The 9,805-nt window shown below is 36.3% G+C and overlaps 1 long non-coding RNA gene across 1 annotated transcript; it reads left to right on the forward strand.

Moving 5' to 3' along the window:
• Positions 1–728: 728 nt before the first annotated feature.
• Positions 729–5,505, forward strand: LOC131457075 (uncharacterized). Its single transcript, XR_009239975.1, has 3 exons — positions 729–802; positions 4,218–4,374; positions 4,808–5,505. It is a non-coding gene; the product is annotated as an uncharacterized LOC131457075 (long non-coding RNA).
• Positions 5,506–9,805: the final 4,300 nt, after the last annotated feature.

The raw sequence follows: 9,805 nt of genomic DNA on the forward strand, positions 1-9,805 counted from the left end.
GTAAACAAAACCAGACTTTTGTTTGGGTTCACGTAGAGGGCAAGTCTTTGAAGTCCCTCAAGATGCCTGTTTGTTTTTTTTACTCAAAGGAGTGAATGTGTGTATGAGCCTCTTTGCAGGTGTCGGTGCCTGTGTATCATGTCGATTTGAACTTGATATGAGAAAAAGAAGTGCCTGGAGTTGCACATGCACACAGACACACAGACACACACACACACACACACACACACACACACACACACACATTCATTCCTAAACCCACATTCACACCATACTATGATATCCCTAAAATACACCCACATCATTTTAGCTTCAGATATTGATTGAATTGTGTGTTATATGATAATGAAAAATGTTGATATTCCCTGACAGTGGAAAATAACTTCACCTACACCAAATTTGGAGCAATTTGCATCAACACAGCCAAAGATATCGTCAAAAAAAAATCCAAAAGCACAAAGAATGTAGAGGATTAATCTGTAATGTTTTTATTACAAAAAATCTTGGAAGCGAACATTTCTGCCATGCATGTATGGTGAAACAAAGGGGCAGTTTATTTCAACTACTACTGTAGCTTTAAGATAATTATCGGCCATCATCACACTCCAACGCAACGAAGTTCCCCACCACAGCAGCAGCAGCGGATTAATATCCAAAACGTGAACAGGTTAGTGTCTGCTCAGCAGGTGGATGAACATGTAATGGAGTTGCAGCATCAGTCGCTGACCAAGGAATTACTGGGGAAGTTGGTGGTAGAGGGAGGCTATTGACATGTCACAGCAAGATGCTCAAAAATGTAGAGGTAAGTGAAATTTTGAATTATTATAATGAGCTAAACAGCAGGCCAGGTGGCTAAAGAGCTGTTGCTAAAATGTGTTCGTTAATTACAGTAACTACGTCTTTTCACTCATTGAAAATACATACATACACATGTATTTAAACACACACACGCATTAATCGAAATATAGTTAATAATAATATATGCACATGTAAATGTTCCATGCTCTTTTTTTTTCTTTTTCGCTTTGCTGTTTTTTGGGAAAGTTTAGTGTTTAAATGCAGATGGTGTTGTCTGCGACGTTACACGGGAGCCAGACTTTCTGTCTGAACAGTTCCACTGTGAGAACCGATGTCCTCTCACCCGGACCCGCAGCTGCAAAGCTCCCGTTTTCGCGGAACCGCTTGCTGTGTTTCGGCTGCGTCTTCGGTTGTGAGGACTGCGGGTCACATTGCTGATCTGTTCAGAGAGCTTCGCTGGTGCTGCTGCTGCAGGTATCCTGTCTATTTAACAAGTAGGCTATACACTAAATCTATCCCTCTATTCTTAAAAATTAAGTCCACTCTGAATGTTGATACAGTGTGGGTGTTGTAATTATTATTATATTTTATGACAGTCTTTTCCAGTCTTACAACGCACAGTTAACGTGACTGGATTCTGCTTCATCCGGGGAAAGAGGTTGACCCTCAGGCTTTGGACACCTACAGTATTTAGTTGATGACAAACTGTTTCCTTAACCCTCAGGCTTCATTATGATTCATTTCCACTGTGTTAGTGCATATGGCACACTTTCTTGTAAGAAGGTCTCTTGGCAAATTGGAATTCAAATGAAAACATTTTATTAATAGATCAATAGAACACTGAACATTGTTTTCACCATACACTTGAGTATATGGCAGGAATGTTCACTCCTAAGAATTGTTGTCATAAAAGATTAATACTTTTGTCCTGCATCAGTCCTCCTCAAAACCACCAAATATTCAATCATTTCCATATTACAAATGTCCTCTTTTCAAATTAAGAGGGGAGGGAGTACATGTTTTATCTGATGCTACACAAAACTAACAATGCTTCAAAGTTAATATTGTGGGTCATCTTTGACATATTCAAGACTGATTAAAAAAAAATCTCCCAGCCACCCAACATTTGTCATATGTGTTGCCAGTACAACCAATGAAATGCTCATTTGTACTTGTCAGGAAGTCACTGCAGCTCTGACCTTGTAACCTAAATATGTTTCTGCTTCAAAATCACTTTGTTTCATACATGAGGCTAATGTCTGGCAGATTATACCAATCTTAGCCAATCTTCATCACTAAATTTTATGTTAAATCGTGATTCCCATCTTTTTTTTAATGTATTTTGTAGCATTTTTTTATATAGTCCCAATATAATTCTAATTGTGGTTTCTTTGTATGCGTTGATTATGATGATCTGGATCACACTATTCACTTCTCAGGAGGAGTCCACCCTGGTCTCTTTCATATAGTAGTCTCTAAGTTGCAGGAATCCACAGAATTCATGATTGATTATCTAAATCCTTTTCATATTTTGGAAACTCTCAAGCTGTCCATCTTTCACCATAACACACCATGCTGTGATTCCCTTTGTTGTCCACTGTTTAAATCCTATATCGTACCTAGTCGGTGTAAAATTGCTATCCTATTCAATAAATGAGTGTCTTTCTGTATCTTATATTTTTTTATTATGCTGAACCATATTTTGTATGTGAACATCGTGATTGTGTCTATTTGGTTTTGAATCTTCTTGTATGTTTCTTTATCCCCAATTATATTCTGTACTGGGTTTTCTCCAAACTCTTTTTCTATTTAATTTCACTGTGTCTGGTTTGCACCAACCTACAATATATCTCAATTGGGCCGCATGGTAGTATTCCTTTAATTTTGGAAGTCTCATCCCTCCTTCTTCTTTTGGCAGCTGGAGAGTTTCCAGTCTTATTGTGGATCTTCTGCCACCCCAACTAAACTTTGATATCATTTTATTCCATCTCATAAATTGGGGTTTGGGGGACCTCTACTGGTAGGGCTTGGAATAGGTATAAGGTGTCAGGGTCAGCGAGTCGGCGGCACCCCGCTTTACCCGCAGGCTGTAGCAGAGAGCCCCCCTTACAGCAACAACTTTGGCTCTTTCTCTCCCACTCCTGAATTCCCCGCTCCAGAGCCTGATGATGATCATGAAACACCTTTTGTAGAGGTAGAGAAAAAGAAAAGAAAAGCTTGTAGTATAAGTTATAAAATGACGACAAACCCACACCATAGCTTCCCCCCAAACATTTATGACCTCACCCAAAGTTTCATCTTGGAATGCCCATGGCATCCAATCAAATTCTTTTAGAGCCCAACAAATTAAATTCTTGTTGAAAACTGACTTTGACATATTATGTTGTCAAGAACTGAGACTGAACACAAGTAAAGAGTAAAGGTATCCAGCATGTGGAACAAAGGTCAAAGTGTAATTTCTATTGGCGAAAGTAAAGCTGATGGTGGGATCTTTTTTCTAAAACTGGTGATGTCACTATTATTCGTAAAACGAATGAATTCCTAATTTAATTCCTTGTAGATTGCTCATGTTGGATTGTTTTTATCGAGGAGAAAAAATACGAATGATACACATGTACACCTCTCATGAGAGAACAAACATTTTTCAACTTTTTAAAAGACTTAAAGAAGCGCTATTGGTCGGATACAAAATTATTTTATGTGGCGACTTTAACACTGTCATCGATGTAAACGACAGAGTGAGCTCTAAAGTCTTGAAACTCAGCTCTGACGGTAATCGCTTGACTCAATTCAATTCTTATGTAGACTAATTGTGATCTTAACAAGTCCTGGCAAATTAAAGTAGGCACAAGCACCATGACGTCCAATCTGAAGCAGCATCCTGCAATTTGTCTTCTTATGTCATCACTTTTTTTCAAAGGATGTATGTTACAGTATTTTAAATAAAATACACATAATGGAAATATATTGGTACAAAATATGAAGGAATTTTTATCATCTCCAGAAAAGAGCATATTTTGTATTTTAAATATGTATTTTTTTAATACATGTATCAGAAATACTTCCCATCCCTGCTTAGAGACATTACGTGAAGGTTGAAAATTGTGTCGCTTTAAATAAAACCCATAACATGAGAAAATAAATTGAAGCACAAGATATAATGATTATGTATAGAAAATGCACTCGGATTTTCGCAGTTGAAGCACAAGAATCTGGATCTTTACAAAACAAATGTTATCTATCCGCAATTCCTATACTCCTATTCCAGATATGTTTGTGATTTAAACAGCATTTGTCTAGTGTAACATTAGTGATACTTTTGCAGTAGTATATTTATTGTGAGACACAATTATACATTTTTCCCAAATCTGTCCATGCCTCATCCATCTCTTCCTCTCCCTTCTTGTCTTCCTCCTCAGCACATGGAGAAGATTGCCATGCTGGCTTTCCATCCAGTTAAGATGCACAGCTGCTATGAGAAGGTGGTGAACCTGAGCCTTGAGGGTCTTGCAGCAACAGTTTGACGTGAGCAGCCCGTCAGTGTTTGTCCAAAGGGCCCAGATCCCCATGAGAGAGGTGAAACCTCAACTACTGACTAACCAGTCTAATATGGGTTATTGGTTAACTGGTTAACACAATGGGAAGTTTCTATGAGAGCTAATCATTTTATTGACACTCATTTTATTTCTTGATCATTTTCCTACACTGTAGCTCCTGTTTGACTAGAGTTTGTCAAATAGTTGGATGATGAGGTTCTGACTGTGGCATTGATCAAGGACACAGTAGAACTAAAGGCGAACATCTTTTTGCGGTTTGATAACTCAGTGGACAGTTAAATAGATATAGTTGTCTACAGACATGCCACAATACAGACTGTGGAACTGGGTGTAGTACATTATCATATATTATCATTATTTCATGGGATATTCCTATATGAGTCAGTTTGTCTGGTGTTACATGCATGTATGTCACAAAGTTAGGTACAAAACTACAAATTGTGTTTTACTAGATGTTTGAGCAGATCCTTCATCAGAGTCTCGAGTCTCAGGGTACAGAGGAGCTGTGTAAGATCATCCAGCACTGCCAGGACAGAGTCATTAAGGTAATACACAAAGAAAACAGGCTTGTGCATCAAATTCTTGCATAACATCTACATTAATATCTAATAATATTACATCTGGCATACTCCAGCCCTGGGAGTGAAACTTTTGGTCTGGCCTTGTTTTAGTGTTAATGAAAATTCAGGTTCACCTTTATCAATTTATTAATTTTTTAACAAAGAGTCCAGGATACCGGGCAATATCCCAGCTTAATCCCTTCTGTGCATGGTCCTCTGATATTTTCAAGCCTCAACTTGCCAGCTCCATGTTTATTTTTATTATATCAGAAAGTATGAGTGTGTGGATGAGCTAACTCATGCTTTTGAAGCATGATGATGGTCGCCACAGCGGTCGTCTTCCAGATAGAGATTAGATAGAAAATAAAAACTCCAAACTCAAGGAATAAACACTTGACTTTTGCGAGAACAGGTGAACGTCACATAGTGTACCCTGAGACATTATTGCTCTGGACCATAATCATCAATTGGACTGATAAGAGATTGCCGGCATCTTGTGAAATGTGCCAGTACACAAATAAAAGTGCCGGTTCTGTGTACTGGACAGTACCGGGCCACTTCTAGTTAATAATTGTACTGTAGCGACAGTGATGGTATTTTATGTACACTTAATGTCTCTTATGTGATCTTATTCTTTAACAAACAAGTGCACAATAAAAATTCACTGGGAATTCTAAACAGCACATTTCTGCAATTATTATCGAAGTATTGATCAGTAATACAGTGAAAATGAGAGGAAATGTTTAAGGTGTGCGCCCCTAAATGTTCTGCTTGCTCTCCTAAAACATTCAGTTATAGGGGGGGCTACTGTGCTCCTAGTAAAAAGTTAGTCTGGTGCCCTGCATACATTGTTCTAAAGGGTTTATGGTCTCTGTTCCTCTTCAGTAGAGCTGCATGTCCACAATGTAAATTTAATTTTACATTTAAATGCAGAGCTGTCAGTCCCACCGTGTGTGATTGACAGCTCTGCATTTCATGGTTGCAATGTTGCATTTGTAGTGGACAAGCTATCAGTATCCATCCCTTCTCTTATAACTATGGTTGTTTTCTGTTTTCAAAAACTAACATAGTGTTGCCCAAAATACTAAACTCCAACATTTAAACGGGGGAGTCTACCCATCAGTGGCAACCCAAATAGTTGACACTTCCCAACCTTATGAGAACCTGCCTCTCAAAATGGGTTATGGATTCATATTTTATCTCTGACAAATGGAATGTGAACTATGATGAGGAAGGCATGACAATATTATAGCTATATCATGATATATGATCTTAGAATTTTGATATTGTCATATCGTGATCGGGTATTTGTGATGAATTTTCCTGGTTTGAGAATTTTGGAGAAAATCAGGCTCAAAAGTCAAGATTTTGACAATTATTTTGCAACAATTCGTGACTTTGCACTGCCCTCTAATGGCCTAATATGATTTCCCATGAAATATGTCACCTGCTTTGCATACTACAGCTCCTTATTTTTCCAGTGATCCCCTATATGTCCATATCTACTGTGGACTATAGGAGAAAGTCCATCTCAAATATGAATGCTGACTGAATTCTATTGCAACCATTCCTGAATTTGCACTTCTCCCTACTGGCCGAAACGTGCATTTCTTTTAAGGTGGAATCGAAACTTAATGAAAATCGGAAGCGAATGTGGAGCCACCTTCAGCATCATCATGTCATTGTTCCCAATAGAATGAGTGCGTGAGTTTTTGTTTTTTATATTAATATAATGTCAATGTATTAATGATATAAATATAATGATGGTGATGATAACAATAATAATATTAACAGCGATAACAATAATAATAATATTAATAATAATGATATGATTACAACAATAATGTGTGTTGTGAAAGCAACATTTGTTGAAAAAAACATTGTAGAAATGTTTTTTTAAAGTTTGATTATGACAAATAACCATTTACAAATGAAATGTACATCTTATAAGATATACTTCTGTACTCTCAGTGTGTTTTGCAATGATTTCACAGTTGGGATGTGTTTTTCTATTGGTGTCTGTTTGTGTGCGCATTGAGCTGAGATAAGGCTGTTTCCGGATTTTTTAAATTGTTCTACTGTCCCGTAATATAAACCTAACAAATGAACTTAAAATCTTATAAGATATACTTCTTTACCTTCAGTGTTAGATTTTGCAAAGATTTCACTGTTTGGATGTGTTTTTCTATTGGTGTCTGTTTGTGTGCGCATTCAGTTGAGATAAGGCTGTTTTCGGATTTTTTTTTATTTTTTACTGTCCCGTAATATAAACCTAACAAATGAACTTAAAATCTTATATGATATACTTCTTTTACCTTCAGTGTTTGATTTTGCAAAGATTTCACTGTTTGGATGTGTTTTTCTATTGGTGTCTGATTGTGTGCGCATTCAATAAGATAAGGCTGTTTTCGGATTTTTCTTAAATTTCTACTGTCACGTAATATAAACCTAACAAATGAACTTAAGATATTATATGATATACTTCTTTACTTCTATTGGTGTCTGTTTGTGTGCGCATTCAGCTGAGATAAGGCTGTTTCCGGATATTTTTTATTTTTCTACTGTCCCATAACATAAACCTCACAAATGAAATTAACATCTTAAAATATGTAGTTCTGTACCCTCAGTGTTTGATTTTGCAATGATTTCACTGTTTGGATGTGTTTTTCTATTGGCGTGCGCATTGAGCTGAGATAAGGCTGTTTTCGGATTTTTCTTAAATTTCTGCTGTCACTTAATATAAACCTAACAAATGAACTTAAAATCTTATAAGATATACTTCTTTACCTTCAGTGTTAGATTTTGCAAAGATTTCACTGTTTGATGTGTTTTTCTATTGGTGACTGTTTGTGTGCGCATTCAGCTGAGATAAGGCTGTTTCCGGATTTTTTTTATTTTTCTACTGTCCCGTAATATAAATCTCACAAATGAACTTAACATCTTAAAAGATTTAGTTCTGTACCCTCAGTGTTTGATTTTGCAATGATTTCCCTGTTTGGATGTGTTTTTCTGTTGGTGTCTGTTTGTGTGCGCAAAACGCTGAGATAAGGCTGTTTCCGGATTTTTTTTATTTTTCTACTGTCCCGTAATATAAACCTCACAAATGAAGTTAACATCTTAAAAGATTGAGTTCTGTACCCTCAGTGTTTGATTTTGCAAAGATTTCACCGTTTGGATGTGTTTTTCTATTGGTGTCTGTTTGTGTGCGCATTCAGCTGAGATAAGGCTGTTTCCGGATTTTTTTTTATTTTTCTACTGTCCCGTAATATAAACCTCACAAATTAAGTTAACATCTTAAAAGATTTAGTTCTGTACCCTCAGTGTTTGATTTAGCAATGATTTCACTGTTTGGATGTGTTTTTCTATTGGCGTGCGCATTGAGCTGAGATAAGGCTGTTTTCGGATTTTTTTTATTTTTCTACTGTCCCGTAATATTAACCTCACAAATTAAGTTAACATCTTAAAATATTTAGTTCTGTACCCTCAGTGTTTGATTTTGCAAAGATTTCACTGTTTGGATGTGTTTTTCTATTGGTGTCTGTTTGTGTGCGCATTCAACGAGATAAGGCTGTTTTCGGATTTTTCTTAAATCTCTACTGTCACTTAATATAAACCTAAAAAATGAACTTAAGATCTTATATGATATACTTCTTTACATTCAGTGTTTGATTTTGCAATGATTTCACTGTTCGGATGTGTTTATCTATTGGTGTTTGTTTGTGTGCCCATTCAGCTGAGATAAGGCTGTTTCCGGATTTTTTTTATTTTTCTACTGTCCCGTAATATAAACCTCACAAATGAAGTTAACATCTTAAAAGATTGAGTTCTGTACCCTCAGTGTTTGATTTTGCAAAGATTTCACCGTTTGGATGTGTTTTTCTGTTGGTGTCTGTTTGTGTGCGCAAAACGCTGAGATAAGGCTGTTTCCGGATTTTTTTAATTTTTCTACTGTCCCGTAATATAAACCTCACAAATGAAGTTAACATCTTAAAAGATTTAGTTCTGTACCCTCAGTGTTTGATTTAGCAAAGATTTCACTGTTCGGATGTGTTTTTCTATTGGTGTCTGTTTGTGTGCGCATTCAGCTGAGATAAGGCTGTTTTCGGATTTTTCTTAAATTTCTACTGTCACGTAATATAAACCTAACAAATGAACTTAAGATCTTATAAGATATACTTCTTTACCTTCAGTGTTTGATTTTGCAAAGATTTCACTGTTTGGATGTGTTTTTCTATTGGTGTCTATTTGTGTGCGCATTCAGCTGAGATAAGGCTGTTTCCGGATATTTTTTATTTTTCTACTGTCCCGTAATATAAACCTCACAAATGAAGTTAACATCTTAAAAGATTTAGTTCTGTACCCTCAGTGTTTGATTTAGCAAAGATTTCACTGTTCGGATGTGTTTTTCTATTGGTGTCTGTTTGTGTGCGCATTCAGCTGAGATAAGGCTGTTTTCGGATTTTTCTTAAATTTCTACTGTCACGTAATATAAACCTAACAAATGAACTTAAGATCTTATAAGATATACTTCTTTACCTTCAGTGTTTGATTTTGCAAAGATTTCACTGTTTGGATGTGTTTTTCTATTGGTGTCTATTTGTGTGCGCATTCAGCTGAGATAAGGCTGTTTCCGGATTTTTTTTATTTTTCTACTGTCCCATAACATAAACCTCACAAATGAAATTAACATCTTAAAAGATTTAGTTCTGTACCCTCAGTGTTTGATTTTGCAATGATTTCACTGTTTGGATGTGTTTTTCTATTGGTGTCTGTTTGTGTGCGCATTCAGCTGAGATAAGGCTGTTTCCGGATTTTTTTTTATTTTTCTACTGTCCCGTAATATAAACCTCACAAATGAAGTAAACATCTTAAAAGATTCAGTTCTGTACC

This window comes from Solea solea, chromosome 3 (genome assembly GCF_958295425.1).
Source record: "Solea solea chromosome 3, fSolSol10.1, whole genome shotgun sequence".
NCBI lineage: Eukaryota > Metazoa > Chordata > Actinopteri > Pleuronectiformes > Soleidae > Solea > Solea solea.